Source organism: Dicentrarchus labrax, unplaced genomic scaffold (genome assembly GCF_905237075.1).
Source record: "Dicentrarchus labrax unplaced genomic scaffold, dlabrax2021, whole genome shotgun sequence".
In the NCBI taxonomy this organism is placed as follows: Eukaryota; Metazoa; Chordata; class Actinopteri; family Moronidae; genus Dicentrarchus; species Dicentrarchus labrax.
The window spans coordinates 5,279,200-5,296,575 of record NW_026136711.1 but is presented as its reverse complement, the minus strand read 5'-3'; the positions used below and the strand labels follow the sequence as shown (position 1 = coordinate 5,296,575).

The following is a 17,376-nucleotide window of genomic DNA, read 5'->3' as shown; positions in this document are numbered from 1 at the left end:
AATTCTGCAATGTTCGTCACAAATGTTAAAAATAAGTCTTGTCTGACTTAATTAGACATATTGAATATTTCTCAGGGTGTGATTACTCATTTTAGTTTCTAAGTTACTCAGAAAAATCAAAAGCAAAACCCTTTCACTTTGCTCTCCCCTCTGATAGGACCACTTGCTAAGGTGCTATGAATTGACTTGAAACACATCTGACACTCATCAACACTGAGCCCAATCCTCACCAAATGAAAATGGCTCAGCAGTGTATCCGCTCCACGAGCAGCAGCGCTGTGTGATATTTTTATAATGTTTTGATTTAACTGATCCCATTGTGGCAGCTGGAATTTTGGAATTGAAGACAGACACCAACAAAGAGCTTTAGATCAACGTTGATCATAAGAAAACCACGATCCCGGAGCAAAACCAATCCACTCCATCTGCTGATGCAATGGAATCAATGGAGTGAGTGTGACATGAGCACACAGCATCATGCATACTATAAAAAAAACAAAAAAACATGTAGGTTTAAAGTTTCCTCACACATATGACAGTTGAATTAATTAGCAATCAAACAAACTGTTCAATTCAACTGCTAAACTGCTGCTACAGCCACTTATGGTGGCTAATGTAAGCTAATATTAAACTTTATATAGAGCACTTTGCTATATATATAGTGCACCAGCCGATTGGTATCAGTCATGACCCACAATCCTTGCCTTATTCATCAGCTAACTGACTACCTGTTTTTTGTCTAGTCGTCTGTAGTGAAATCTAATGTTCATACATTTGTTAAGGCCGAATAGTTCTCCTGATTTTTGTTCATATGTAACTCAGACTAAAGTATCACAGTTTCGTGTTTTTTTTAAAGTGTAAGACATTGAGCAGCTTTTAGGCCACAGGAGGGCAGTGCATACTAATATGCTGTTATCTTGTGGAATTAAAGCATTTCATGCTTCTGTTTGTTGCTTCTTGGAATGAGCCTTTAATATCTACATATGTTCTGGGTCACCTTCCATTGAGTCCGCCATGTTGAACCACCATGTTTCTACAGTTGCCCAGAAGGGACAAATAAAACCTGGCTGTAGATAGGGGCAGTTGCATTTTCCACCCATTTGCCTTTCCACTATAGTTTCTCCTTGATGCTTGGAAGAGGAGGGTGAAACAATGGAGTCGCATCTATACAGCTGGATGCCACTAAATTCTACACACACCTTGAAGTGAATACAAAACAGTTAGTAGATATCTGGGACTAAAGTGACCAACAGACTGATTGACATGACCATCTTCCAGCCACGTTAGAGTTATACAACTGAACATGCATGCAGTGTAACCTAGTGTTAGCCAAAACCAGCTGCAGGGATTCCCCTTTGGCATCTCCCCATTCAGTGGAGATGAGAGGGCTAAAATCCTAATTCCATTGCAGATTAGCTATGTAGGGATGAAGTTAATTTGCTCTGCATGCAGAGGAGCTTGTGTGAGCTCAGGGGGATGATCCAGGAGCCCATTCACTCTCCTATTATGACATATGGCGATTACGGTTGGGTCATCTGCAGGAGTAAATGGGCTCTGTCAACAGGCCGAGTAGGGAAACACACACATGGGCTAACACACATCCTCTCCCGGAGGTGTGTTTGAAGAGGTGCATGTGTATGACAGCGACCCCCCTGTCATTGCGTTGCTCTCGAGTGTAATTACAGCCCTTAAAGATGAAGGATCACTCACTATTAATTAATCAATAGACAACACACAGGGGGGAAGAGAGGGAGAGCAAACGCAAGCAGTTGGTTCATTTCCAGAATGCAATACATCCTTTTTCAAGAGGTAAAAATCATTATTGGATGTCCAGCACCCCGTATATTTAAAATGTGCACGGAACAGTCTGTTAAATAAAGTGGTATCATTCTGTCAGTCAAGGACATAAGTTACCTGCTGTCCTATGAAAAGGAGGACAAGCTCTCTTTACTTCTATCAGTCTGTGTGTGTGTGTGTGTGTGTGTACTCCAGTCATTTACAAAATACACCAAATTCCACTAAAACTTAAACGTGTATTTAAAATAAAAGATGAAAACCAATCAGCCTGGCGTTTGATCAGTTTGACATAATATTCTTATAATCATTATGATATAGGCCAAATAGGCAACAAGCTCCAGATAATAGAAACAAAGATCTAACACTGCACTCAGTACCTCAGTCCTTTAGCAACAGCTGCCAAATAAATGTTGCAGAGTAGAGTACAATATTTCCTGCTGACATGTAGTGCAGTAAGAATAGTTCCATTAAAATAGGCTCAATAATTTCTTATAACAGATGGCCAGACAGTTTTTTGCAAATGTTACTCAAATCGGAGGAAATAGTGCATTGATTTGGAACTACTGTTCTCACAATATAATACACTTTCTCACTCCCAACTCCTTAAATACTGTTGCTTGGTCAGTGGCACTCTGACCAAATGGGGGGCACACAGGTCGTATCTGGCTAGCCAAAGCTTTCCTAATTCCTAAATTAATATTATTTGTTTTTTATTTGTTTTTTTAAAAGTACAGTGTCTGCTTGGAAAAATTCTGACTCTTTTTAGTTTAAATTTAGTTTAAACCCCTGCTGTAGTTACCCTTCTCGAGTTATTTCTGCAAGCACAGGGCTCCACAGTCAAGTTAGCACAAAGAAATAAGCCACATCTGGTTAGAGTTTCAAAATAAAGCTTGTATGGTTAGCGTAAAACGGTCACAGTTTGGTTTGGAATAACCACAAAAACTACTTGGTTAGGTTTAAGAAAATATCATTACATAACGTACCTGCCATAACATAAATAAACTTACGTTACTTATAAAGAAATTGTTTTCACACGGCACACAAAACAGTTCTCTGGGTTAAAGTTCTGTGTTTGTCCATCCATCCATCCACTTGAGCTACCTCATGCAGACTTTCTTAGTTTTTTCACCACCTGACCTTGGCGGTGGACACAGCTATAAATGGCGCTACAGGGATATCTAAAGCATCATATTTAGAAGCCGAGAGCCACTGATCAAACGACAGTATTTGACGAATTGGGACAATTGCTGTAAATAGGATTGACTCAAAATAATACGATAGAGGGTATGTTCATCACCAGCCTTAGCCTACAAGTAGAGTACTGAGTAAATGTACTTAGTTACTTTTATCTGCTGTCTGTTAATGTGTTTTAAGAATAATTGTGGATGTAATTCTTGAACCAAAGGCTCTGCTACATGTGAGAGTTAAAGCCTTTTAAAGCTCTGCTACTTTCTTTCAACCAAAGAGCATTACCCAGTACACACACACACACACACACACACACACTATGAGTCATGACTCAGAGCTCATTAATAGCCATTAATATGTTCATTAGACCCTCATTTAACACTATTTCCTTTGATTCCTGACATGATGTAGCAAAAGAAGACCTGAGACACACTCACATATGCACGCTGTTTCCAGCACCAACATTTACTGAAGTTCATTAACAACAAAGCTATTGAGGGAGCACAAAACAAATTCAAACAAAAAAAATAATAATCTGCAGGTTGATATTTGACAGCATGCGGGGACAGATTCATGAGAGCAGAACGAGTTTAGAGAGCGAGGAGGACGGAGCGCTGAGTGTGATCGATGTTTTCAGCCTCCAGAGGAACTGGGTCTCTAGATTTGAGCAAGCAGAAGGGCTTAATTTGCTTTCTAGCTTCAAAGCAGCTCGATCTCAGTTTTGACAGTTTGTATCGCTTGCATACAAACTCCAACAGAGAGAAACTCCCCTGGATTTTACCTGAGAGTGAAGCATCACCCTGTTAGACTGCACCTTCGAAATAACATCTGAGTATTTCTAGTGAGCTCAGCTTTATGGAGTTAACAGATAATTTTGGTATCTCATGTTTTTATCCACTCTTCTTTACATATTTTTTTTTACAGAAATCATGCTAAACAATGTAAAACTAAAACCATACAATTTTCATAATTAAGCATAATTAACTGCCCAATGAGAAAATAGCAGTATGTGATCATACTGAGTCTACATGTAATTTAGAGAATTAGATAAAGGTGAATGACAGGAACACAGGTTGTCACATACAACAAAGATTTAGTATCTAGAGCAACAAATATACCTCCACTGCTGACCAGATGCAGGAAAAGAAAAGAAAATGCACAGTTTGCTCTGGGATTTCGTGTGCATAAATAGTTTGAGAAATCCTTTGACACAAACCAGTGGTGTTTTGCGACAGATTTTCAGGTTGGCCCTGGTGTGCAACAGCAGTCTGTCTGTAGGTAAACTCTTTAACGCTGTCATTTTCCAAAGAATTTATCAAAGTTGAACTTTTCCAGATAACACAGGAAAGACATCCTATACACAATGGTGGTTGGGATCCTGGTCGCACTCAAAGATCAAGATGTTTAACTGCTGAAGAGAAAAGAGTTCCAGTTTAGAGGCCTCAAATATTTTTGGGTCTTAACTGTAATACTTCCGAAGTATCTTAAAGTGACAAAAAATATATATATAAAAAAAATGCATCATTAGAGGAATACAATATTTGGCTTAAATTGTGAAAAATGAAGAAGCATGGCATCTTTCACCATCATGTTAATCCAGATAGCCTCCCCATGTGTATAAAATACACAATGTTAAAATATATATCAGCCAAAAAATACTTAAACTATTCAAACTACCACTATTTCAGTGATTTTCCAAAACCATGATTTTACACAGACTGATTTGTCTCTAAATGTCTCTAAATACTAAAACATTTTGATTTTGAATTTGTTTGTGCTGAAAGACCGTTTGCAAATTAACTTTTTTGTTTTGATGATAATACCATCAACAAAAAAGCTTGCAAAAGAAAACGGTAGCCACTTCTCCAGCCAACAGTGGTGGTCAACACTAATCACAGACTGAAGCAGGACACATCTAAACATAGAAACAAGCTAACTGTAATTAGGGACAGGAATACCCATGAGTAGACGAGTGTGTGTGTGTGTGTGTGTGTGTGTGTGTGTGTGTGTGTGTGTGTGTGTGTGTGTGTGTGTGTGTGTGTGTGTGTGTGTGTGTGTGTGTGTGTGTGTGTGTGTGTGTGTGTGTGTGTGTGTGTGTGTGTGTGTGTGTGTAGCAGTGTGGGGATGGGGGATCTTTATTCTCATTTCAGGACCTGAATCACCTATAGACTGAGTGTGTGGTACAGGGTGCATTCAAGTGCTCTCATCATTCCAATTATGTCAAGAGAACTGTGGAAATAGAATGGCTGAAAAGTGATGTAATTAAACAGTTTGATAAAACAGCAGCATGTTTGTAAATTAAATATGGTGGAAAAAAGAGAGGGAGACCAATGTCCATCCTCTGGACTTGGCTGGGCACTCACATAATTCAGTAATACCTACTCTCGTGTCTAAAGTGGACACCGTAATCATGTCAAGGCCGCAAGGGTGCTGCACCTTGAGTGTGCTATGAGATGGAACTTCAGACCTACATGGTTGTCATGGATACGACCAAACTTGACGTTTTGAGCCTTTAATCCACCCAGAAGGTATTTTTACGAATGGTTCTGCAGGCAATTCATGAGCTGAATTGTACTACCAAGCCTCACTATATAAAATATTGAATACATCAAAATATACACATATATTTGACTTCATACTCGATACCAATCAACCCAATGGAGACTGGTGAAATCTGCACCCAGAGCAGACTCTCTGGAAGTCTGCAGAAAGTGCCCTTGACTTCTCTTGTGTCTCCTAGAAGTTATGATTATATATTACTAATTTGAAACAATGTTGCACAATGTGCTGTAAGAAATATACAGTATGTTCTGTACTTTATATACCCACCATCATACAACTACTGTGCAGTACATAAATATTGCTTGGGAACATAAATCAGGCAGTACTTACACTTTGCCTTGTTAGTGTAATGCACTAACATGCATGCGCAGCCAGACCGGCTTTGTAAACATAGCACAGAGAGACTGCGATAACAACATAGCTAGAGGGAGTGTGATGTCATTCTCTGCTTCGGATACCATGACTCCACTATATATTTACATAGCTAAAGGTTTTTTGCTGCATTTTTCATGTTTTAAATCACTTATAACATTTACATTTTAGAATAACGTTTACACCATTACACATTTTACCTTGTGACAAGGCAAAACTCTTGCACATTTGTAATGTTTTTTTTTTTTCCATGCTAAAATATATTTGGCTAAAATATAAGAATTTCAGCTGTCATCTGTTTTCAGGACATAAGACAAAATCAGCATTTCCGCAGTTTGAAACAGCCCATATGAGATCAACAAGATTATTGCACATTAAAAACCGTCATATTCAAAACATTTCAGTCAATTCTTTCTAGGATTTCTTGCAGTCTGGAAAGCTGCATTAAAAAATTCCAGATTTTCCTGATTTTCACTGATGTGTTGCCGCATTAAAGTCCTTTGGAAAAATCTAAACCCAGTCACACACATAAGGAGAAATAAGCTTCTTAAAAGATGCGCATGGGCATGCATGCATTATCAAACACACACACGCACCTATACACACACACACACACACACACACACACACACACACTTCAAAGCCAGCTGGCAGCAAAAGAGTTTCATGTTTTGACAGCGACACAGCTGTCATCCATCAATGCTAAAACAAATCCTTCAATCCCTGTCAATACAATATTTATCCTCACCATCGCAGCGTATACTAATTTATTTACATTGCTGATATATAGTTGTGGTTTTTTTTTTCAACTGAAGCAGGTTGATAGATGGCTGGATGGGTGAAAGCAGGTGATCTGGTGATTTAAGGTCCAATTCTGGGCACTAAAATTGGTTCCTGCCAGAGTAATACATCAAAGGGAATTAAAAGGTGATTGCGGTGTGTGAGTGTGTGAGTGTGTGTGTGAAAACCTCAGTGAGTTTGTGTCTGTGCCAATGAAGAGAGAGGGGAAATGTGTTGGTTTGATAGTGCCATTGTAACACACACACACACACACACATACACACACGCGCGCACGCACACACACACACAGGGCAGATGGATTAGGATGTGGACAGAAGAAGGAATTGGAAGAAAAGAATGGGGAAGAGATGGAGAGGACGGCTTCAAACTACCATTGACCTTAGCCTGATTTAGGTTGCCCCAACACACACACACACACACACACACACACACACGCACGCGCACATGCCCTCGATTTTTCTGTAGCACTCAACGGTGAGTGATGGGGCACTTGTCTTGTCATCATGGCTGTCATGTCAGACACAGAGGATAAATGATATCCAGGAGAGTAGGACAGTTTGGCTCAGATGTGGAAGAGAGAGGGCTCACTCTGAAGCCTGAAATTGTCCATACACTAGGATAAAAAGCAGTAAAAAAGCTCATTTTCTCGGCATTGCTGCTGTGAAACCTGAAAGAGTAAACAGGTCAAATCTGAAGCCTTTATAGAAATTGTAACGTTCACTTCACAAGATAGTACAGAAACTACCTATTGACAATCGTACTATTCTTAGTCCTTCTACAAATAATCAGCATTATGAGCTGTGCTCACCAAAGGTGTAGTGCAGGTCTACATTAACAGGTTGCTGGAAAAACAACACAGCAAACCTCACTGGCAGTTATCCTTTTATAAATGTTATTAAAAATATCAGGAAAACTCATCTCTGATCAATGTTCACAGGAAATAATCTGCTCAAAATGTATCCAAGTCACTTGTTTTACACAAACTTCCTGCAGTTATTGTGTTCACAGTTGTGTTTGGGTTTATTGTATACTTTATCAGTGGTTTTTTACTTTTACTTTATATGTCAAATTCAGAGGTCGTCAATTTACTCAAAGATAGAACAGGGGTCACTTAAGGAAAAAGTTTGGGAACCACTGCTCTAAAGTAGTCCTGCTCTCAAACACAACAAAATAATACAACATTTATTTATTGATCCCCTTGTGGGGAATACATTTTATCTTATCTTAAATCACATATCCATGTTTCCCTGGCCTTCCCAGCAGAGTAAAATTTCTAAACCAAATCCTAGCAGATGCATATTAATTTCAGATCATACCAGGATCCTCCAGTGGTTATGGTGGAATTTTCTTTTCCTAGCCTGTGAGAGTCATGTGTTATTTCAAAGTACTACACACAGCATGGCAGGGAATATGATTTTCAAGTCACTGTGAAAACCTTGGAATGCTAGGTTGGATCAGTAAAACCATGCAGGGATCAGAAGCTTCACACAGGCCTCAAACTCTTTGTATCTGTCAAAAATAACACCAATTCTGACTGCAACAACTTTAACATCAACTGTGGGGGCTTTTAAACAGGGACTAACTCTGTTATTATTAACTGCTGTTAAAGCTCTGTTTACAGCATTTGTGAAAAGTAGTAGAACAGACTATATTTTCAATTGGGATCAGTCGACAAATACAAAAGGCTTTGTATCTATATCTGTAACTTAATAGCATAATGTGAGAGTATACTGTAAATTTAAAAAAATAAAAATACACATAATGACTGGAACTTAAAAACACGTCCCTTTATAAGTCCCGCCCCTTTTTGCTCTGTGCTCCAATGACAGTTGAGCAAGCCTCAGTCAGAACCTCAGTCAACTCTATGCTATGTGCTATAGACTAGAGGGAAGAGCCCCAACAGTGCTTTAGTCTCAAAGATACCACTAACGGAGGTAGAACAAAGCACAACAATGTTTTCCCCATATATGAAGTGAATTTTACTGCAAAAGTGGTTAAATCGACAGATATTGTGACACATCCCGTGAATAAAAAAAGTGCAAAATAAAGCCAGGCCGAATGGGAGAAAATACACTTGAACCCATGTAATTTCATACTGCAAGCTCTAATTGATTTCAAATTTGGTGTAGAAATCGACAGAGGGTTCCTCTACATGTCTGAAAATGAATGAATGAAAAAGGAATGTGAATATTTTAGTAATACAAACACATAAATACAATCTATGTAAAACACATTCATTTATTTTAAGGTAGCTTTGGCTGGGATTGTCCCAGACACACCAGGGTTTGTTAGTAACAACAAAATACACTTCAATTTGGGAAAAATTGTATCAGACAATTTATTGAAAGTTTTTTATACATTTTAATTTAATGGTTCAATAAATGTTCTGGATACAATAAATAATATTTTTTACTGGCAAAATACACTTTTTAAGCATGTGTAAGTATGTATTAAGTATAAAACTCATAAAACACAAAACATTCCCTGCTCCATTTTGTTTCTCTCATGTTTTGCATACAGCATGTCACTCATCCACATTATCCTCTGTGACAAAATGTGTCATGTCAGGAGAGGGGCATGAGCAAAACTCAGTGCTTGACAATTGCACCAAAAGGTGCTGTCATTTTCTATGGTCAGTGCAGGTCCATCACTGCCGTATCAACACATACTCACTGCCAACCAGTGCCCCTAGGATTTATAATATGACACTGTAGGTATCCCTCTAGCCTCATAGTCAGGGGCACAATATAGGGGGAAAAATTAATGATCTCTTTGTTTTTACTTGTTTTTGGGAGTAAAAGTTAAATATCCCCATTGACCAAAAAGTAAACATCCATATTGACCGACCATCCCCCCTGTATCTACATGAAATGGTTTGGTCCTGCCTTAGCACTTATCAGTGATGGTGTTTATTGCAGTCAGTAGATGTGCCAGAACTACAGTGATCACAATGTTAACTAGTAAATCAAAATCTGGTTTTCAAAAAAGGAAAGAAAGAAAAGAGAGAGAGGAAAGACAAAGGAAAGGATGTCAATCTGTAACCCAGTGTTTCACCAAGAGTGGTATTAACCTGTTGGCTTAATGTCCATAGTGAAATAAGATCCAGCCAGCTACAGACTAGTGTTAGCCTACATTTAATCACCATTTAATCAGTTCAGGGAAACGTTTAGCAACATATTCATATTAAATCATTGTCCCTGCCCCTTTTAGCAGACTTAACAACAGATGAGTCAGCAGCACCCCTGTCCCCCCATCACTGTACCCCTCCCTGTCCCAGTGAAGAAGGTGAGCAACATTGTGTTCAATGACAGCGTCATTGCAGGGAGTCTGTGGGGATTTCTGTCTCTCTTGCTCTTTTTACCATTACAAAAAAGAAAATGAAATATTTATTAATGACAAAAATTCAATTCAGTTGCAAGCCTTTAATTAGAGTTATGTAAAGCTTTTGATGGGACAGTTAGGTCCTAGAGATGTGGTGACAACAGCTGTGCAGAGGGGACCCAATTAGATTTTTTTGTCAAGGGGCCCAAAATTCCTGGCGGCACCCCTGCTCATAGTCCAAGGCTAGATATTTCTTACAAATCAAGAAGGTGGATCTCCAGCTTTGTAAAAGCTGTTGTCTTCCCTTTCCCATAAAAGGTACTTGTGGTGTCACAGCCTGTGAGGACGTGGCATGAAGGTGGACAGTCACATAACTGAACAAGTTTTTGTTAAATAGCACAGTTTTTTCTTGGGACAAATACAGACTGCATAAGTCTCTTGACTTGAACTGTGCCTCGTTGTTTCCTTTAAAGTAGAGCTGGGCGATAAACTGATTGAACCGATGATTCACATTTACGGTTAAAACAATGTAAAAAACAGTTGAATGATAAAATGGATATTTAAAATTCAAATATTGTAATAAAGATATACTATGGTGTCTTTTGTTTGTTTTTATGAAGAAAAAAATCAATTAAAATCCTAAATTGGGTGTGGCATGAACAAATCAGACATTTTATTTTTAGGCCATATTGTTCAGCCCTACTTTAATGGTATTCTATTGATGGGAAATGGCTGTATCTGTCAGACTATAGCCACACAGTCAAAGTCCTCATTTTTTTTCATTCTCAAGGCTGCAGTCTTCCTCCAGATGCTCTCACCTCACACTTACGTTGTTGAATGTCTGAAAGTCATGGACACTCTGCAGAATAGCCATGCTATTAATGGCATGGCGTGGCTAAATAATAAAATAATTATTTACTTGTTTAGTTGCAGAAAGCTGTATTCAAGGATCTTAGCACAACTGACACCATTGAACACAAGGGTAGATGCTTTCAACTAGCACATGAAAGGTTCACATAGATTAAAATGTGGTCTTCTGATGGCTTCTTACTGTTTCAAGCAGAGGAAGGTGTCGATGGAAATTGATATCTCATGCACTTATTGCTGCCCCCTCATCTTTGTTTTATCATGAGAAAGAATGATGAAAACAACAAAGGCTGACTTTGTTAAGAAAATTGAGGCTACAGCAACTACCAAATTCAGAGGAACCATCTGGGTACATCATTGATGGCATGGCTCGTCTGCGGGGTGACTCAGACTTTTAGACATTCAACAACATAGGTAAGAGCATCTGAAGGCTTAACCAAAGGAGACTTTACCTGTGTGGCTACAGCCTTTGACAGATATGACCAAAAGAGGAAATAAGAGGCACAGTTTAAGTCAAGAGACCTACATATGTTATTACAGGAAGAGCAAATGCATTAACATTTCCTTACTAATAATCCTAACTAAAGAGAAATACCTCAAGTGCAGTTGGTACAAAGGCTGTACAACATAATTACATAGTGGATACAGGACCATCCAAGAAGACTGTTATTTACCAAGAAACTTTGAAAATGGTTAGGGGGTCAAGACGATCTGCCAGTCAGGGGTAGAACGCTAAGTAGACCTCTGCAGTAACCAAGATGAGGCTGATACGAGATTGGTGTTAAATGCAATACACCTTGCACAGTCACATTCTCGTTTTATCATCAGATGAGATGACAAATGTAAATGCTTAGCTTACTATGCAAGCAAAGGGACGTCTGCATCATCTACTGTCTACTTTCACTCTGGACATGTCCCAAGGGTGTGTGCCAATCTGTGATATTCCACATAAACTTAAATTATGTGATTGTCTGCCTGCATGCCACACCCTCACAGGCTGTGACACCACAAGTAGCTTTCATAAGAAAAGGAAGACAATAGCTTTTACAGAACTGACGACCATCCTTGTTGAACAGCACTCAAACAGGAAAGAATAGAGCCTTTTTGTTGGGAACTATTTCCAGCCATAGATTAATACACTTTTGGTGCACTTTTGAGTCACAAGCATGTTGGAACCAGCCAACAAAATCAGTTTGAGATGAGTAATAGGCTATTTGTAGAATCAGTACTCATTTGTTTCACAGTATATCTACAACAGTGACTTTGGGAAGGTGAAATATTTCAAAATGGCCAAGCTTGTGATTTTTTTCAATTCAATTCAATTCAATTCAATTCCATTTTATTTGTATAACGCCAATTCATAACAGAAGTTATCTCAGGACACTTTTCAAATAGAGCAGGTCTAGACCGAACTCTTTATAACATTATAAAAACACTGCATTTATATTACTCAGAATCAGAATCAGAAATACTTTAATAATCCCAGGGGGAAATTATTTAAATTATTACTACCCTACAACTTCAGGTTCTGCCTTGTTCTGTACAAGAACATTTCCATCTATATAGTACAACCTGTCCTCTGTCTTCAAGGCCTTGTAGAGCATGACCAATAGTGTCTAAGTGGCACTGCAACATAACCATTCATCCTCTGCGTGGAATGTAGTTTCACTCTGGTGGGACCTCTTGTGATCTCTGTCATATCTCCAAACTAATAACCATGCATGGAAAACGCTCCGCATGGCTGCCTGCAAACACATTAGGGTGTATGCTTCATGTACATACATACCCATAATCCAGTCACTACCTCACTTGCACCTCTTGTACTACTACTACACTACCAACCATGCTACACTTGTACTCTACAGTATGTATTTTTTAAGTTGTAACAATTATTCAAGAAGCATTATAAAACCAATAATTTATATACTGGGTTTCCTCAGAGCTGCAACAGCTGATGCCTGATCAGTTAATACAAGTGTGATTTCAGTGGCCTGCCTTCAACTCATTCTCACACTGATGGCAGAGGCTACCATGCAAGATGCAAACTGCTCACCAGAACCAAACTAATCAAATTCACACACACCGATGGCACAGCGTTGGGAGCAGTTTGGGGTTCAGGTTCTTGCTCAAGGATACTTCAACATGCAGAAGAGCCACATGCAGCTCTGGAGCCACATTACTCTTTCAAAAAGTATTATTATTACTTTATTTATTACTCCCTACCAACAGTAATTAGTTTCACAACTGGTTGTATTACTTTTCTGCTACCCCCCACAAAATTGGCAATTAAGCCCCTTCTTCCTGATTTCTTACAACAATTAATTAGTCCATCAAGTGAATCCAGTGATGTGACTGGTTTGTTGGATTTTAAATGAGTAGGGATTGCCAACAAAAGCAAGCCTATAACTAATTATTTTTGAGGGTGTCACTATAATATTATTACTGAAATGTATTAGTAATTAGTTACACTACTAATTATTGGGGAAGTAACAGTAATATTATTACTGTAATATTATTACTAGTAATGTCTTACTGGGCAACACTGCCCCAAACCAAGTAGTACTGTTCCCTAAATCTAAGCAAACTGCCAATTCATTAGGCTTTATTTTGAAAGTGTAACTTCCAAGACACCATGGTTCCACCCAAAATCATGTCACGATTTTTGGAAATTCATCAAGGATCATCAAGTACTTCCAAGGTGACAGTATTTTAGATGTATTATTATAAAGGTCAAAAACAAAAGGTTGCTAATCAAAATACAGCCAAGAGCGAATCAAAAGGTGTTCTAAAGTAGTTTGTATTACACACACACACACACACACACACACACACACACACACACACACACGTGTAATTTCTCACTTGCTGTCAAACCTGTGCACACACACACACACACACACCTTGTGTTTACAGGGATATAACACCCTGCAACATCTCACTACTGCAATGTTGTCACGGCCTCGTCAGATGATGTATGACAAGTCTTGGAAATCTTTAGCCGAGATGATCTGGGCCAAATGAATTAATAATTCATGTTTGATGGAGTCTTTTTAATATTTCAGGCATAATTAATAAGCAGGGGCATTGCTTCCCCTCAGCAGAGGAAATCACACTCAACGTCAACAGCAGATAAATGAGACAGAGCGTCCTGCCCCAGCCCGCTATCTCTCACACACAAACACACATGCATTTCTACACACAGACACACACTCGGATGGATGAGACAGGAGGCCTAGGGCGTAGCCTGGCTTACTATTAGTCAAAGAGGGAGGAATGAGCGTACACAGTCACACACACAAGTTTGTGAGTGATGTGCAGCAGTACGGATGTGGAATAAAAAGAGACGGGGAGGAGGAGTGTACATCTAAGTCCCTATTAAGTTCAAATCCGACTCTCCGAGCTCATAGAAAATTAATTCACAAACGGGAGAGAAACACTCGTTCCCAATACACAGCAGCACTGGATCTTCTCGGGCCGACATGCACACACACAGCGCTGTGGGGGGAGGCATTAGATAAAGTACAACACACACACACAGTCCCTTGAGTGCATCTCTGTGTGTGGTGGCTGGATATTATCAGCACATAGTGATGAAGAATGGTCTTGAAGTAGACGCTGCTTGCTCTAAGTAAACCATAATCAGTTTCAGAAATGCCGGTCTTTTCAGCTAATCCATCCACCCTTTGCCTGCAGCAAGAAGGTGCTGCCTGGGAGGGAGGGAGGGGGCTGAAGCATGTGCTAGTTGAGCATCCGACTGGCTTGATTGCACCCTCCAGCCGGCTACAGAATGTACGAGAGGTTCAGTGATGGAGGTCAATAGAAGTGGAAAACAGGGAAAAAGCACCGAACAACATAATCCAGTGCCAATGGAGCTGAGCAACTGTTCAATCAAGTCAAACAAACGGTCTCTCTACAGCACATGTGGTGACATGCTCGTTCACCCAACTACACCACCACCGCCACCAGCATCAAGGTTCCACTGGAGTTCAGACAATGAAACAGAATGGAGAACAGTTGGTGATTGCAGGATTAATGACCAATTACGGGGAACAATTATCACTCAAAGAGGACAAAGCTCCTCCAGAGTGGGTTTTCTGCAAGGATCTGAGTCCTTGTCCCACCACCGAGGATGGAAATAACTACACTTATTTCAGACATTTAAACTGGACGGTGAAAGGGTAGAGAACAAGTTCATTTTAACTGGTTTTGTTTGTGCATCTTAATTTTTTCAAACAAATGAAGTATGGACACATCTTCACAATTTCATGGTGAATATCATCTAAACAAAATATACATTCTAAATTAACTTCTTTCTACACCTGCAGGATATTTTTATAGCTAAAGAAGGTCCTTTTTCATTCTTTGTCATATTTGCTAAAACCTTCACTATATCCTTTCGGTAGTATATAAGGGTTTATCAGGTTCCACTGGCTTGCTGTAGCCCTCCTAATGGCATTAGCAAGAATCCACCTTGCCTGAATGAAAACAACCAATCAGAGCCAAGGAAGATAGTTGATTGTTGAGTCTCATTCCCAGGACGTCACATAAAGACACTTTGGTACCCTAGGAACGAGAGTTAACAATCAAGAAGCCTCAACCAAAAGCATCTTTCTGTTTCTTGGCTCTGATTGATTGTTTTCTTTCAGTCCCATTGGATTCTTGCTAATGGCATTTGGAGGGCTACAGTGACCCAAGGGAACCTGATTTCTTCACAGATTATCTGTCTCATTTCTACTATCAGGTGAAAGTTTCAGTAATTATGACAAAAAGTATTTTTTTATAAAAATGACTTACTGCAGCTTTAACTTTAGTTATGAAAAATCCATCAGTTATTGTTAACATGATGGTTTTGTACTGGATGGCCACTCACCAAAGTGCAGCCAGTGTAAGATGCAGCAGCACAGAGAACTGGCAGAAGCTGCCAGTCTCCACATCAATGGCATCATTTGTTCACACTAATTATACTAATGTGTGAAAATTAATGTGCTAATGGTTTATTGATGCTAAAATGCTAGCACCTCTAGCTGTGAGGATCAAATTAGCAGCTTACATTTTCACAAAATCACATTTCATGTTCACATTGGACTTCACCAACTCCAGTCAGGGCTGACCTTTTTATTGACTGTATATACTGAGGGCTATGTGCAACACACACACACACACACACACACACACACACACACACACACGTCATCGTCAGCAAATTCATTGAAGCTAGAAGAAACTACAGTTACCAGCCTGTGGTTGTATGCCTCTGCCAATCAACAGGTCAATAAAAACTTCCTCACCTTATTTTTGTCTGCCTTTATAAATTGACAAAATCTGAGTGGACCACAATGAATTCTGGGATACTAAGACCAGCAACTGATATGATGGATGGACACACAGAAGATCATTTTTGTACTTTATGTATCTGAAATGAATGTGAAAGAATTCATTTTTCAATAGAAAACAGTTGTATAAGTTATATAACCCAACCTTTCTACCTTTTTTTTTTTATTATTTTTTATTTTTTGTGTGTGTGCGCGCTGCACAGGCTAGAAACAAAAAAAGAAAAGAGGTTAAATGCAGGACAAGGCAGGAGCAATCCAGAAAGGAGAAATCAAATTCCCTCTGCCCTCCAAGTTTGTCTGTCTGACTGTCTGTCTGTCTGTCTGTCTGTCCATCCCAGTCACTGCCAAAGGTCAGTGTCTTCTTGGAAAGAGATAAAAAAAAATGCTGAACAAAGCCGAACAGAATGACAAGAAGAGGAGGGGAAAGAGAAGAAACTAAGGGCCTGCCTTCACGAATACGCGGCCTCAGCCAATACGATGTCGTTTTGAAAGAAACCTCCATAAACGTGGCGTCGTCTCCAGAAATATCTGCGTCCACACAGATTCACTGAAACGACCCAAAATGCTGTAGGCCTGCTGTATGCCAGGCCTGTATGTGGCGCTGTGACGCCGCCACACCAATACACTAAAACCGGAAGAGAAGCCATGGAGCATGCGCTGTTTACAAACAAGTAGTAGTAGTTCGCCATTGTTGTTGTTGTTATGACGCGTCTAACGGCGGCGGCTGAGGTTAAAGGCTAGAGAGGCGGGGCTAATACGTTATCGCCGTCCAGACGACTCCGGGCAATCCGGCGTTTTTGGATTTTCCCACTCTGGGACCCGTTTCCAAAAAATACCATTTTCACACCCCGAAAACTCCGTATCCGTCTGGACACGAGGCCGATACGATAAAGTATTTATCCGGATTCGAGAAAAACGTATTCGGGAGGACAGGCCCTAAGAACACTAACACAAACACTAAGTGTAAGATAAGACTAAAAAGGTAGATTTATTTCCATATTGGAGGTGATGAGAAAATATAGTAAATAAAGGAAAAACAAAAACAAAGTTAAGTTGGTGGTGAACAAAAGGACATATGCTGTGGGTTGCCTTCCACAGAGGCTGCCATGTTGAACAGCCATGTTTCTACAGTAGC

General features: G+C 39.5%; 1 protein-coding gene across 4 annotated transcripts in view; it reads right to left on the bottom strand.

Moving 5' to 3' along the window:
- The window catches only part of LOC127371811 (receptor-type tyrosine-protein phosphatase gamma-like), a 470,986-nt gene that overhangs the window by 334,183 nt on the left and 119,427 nt on the right, over positions 1-17,376 (bottom strand). The window lies entirely within an intron of this gene.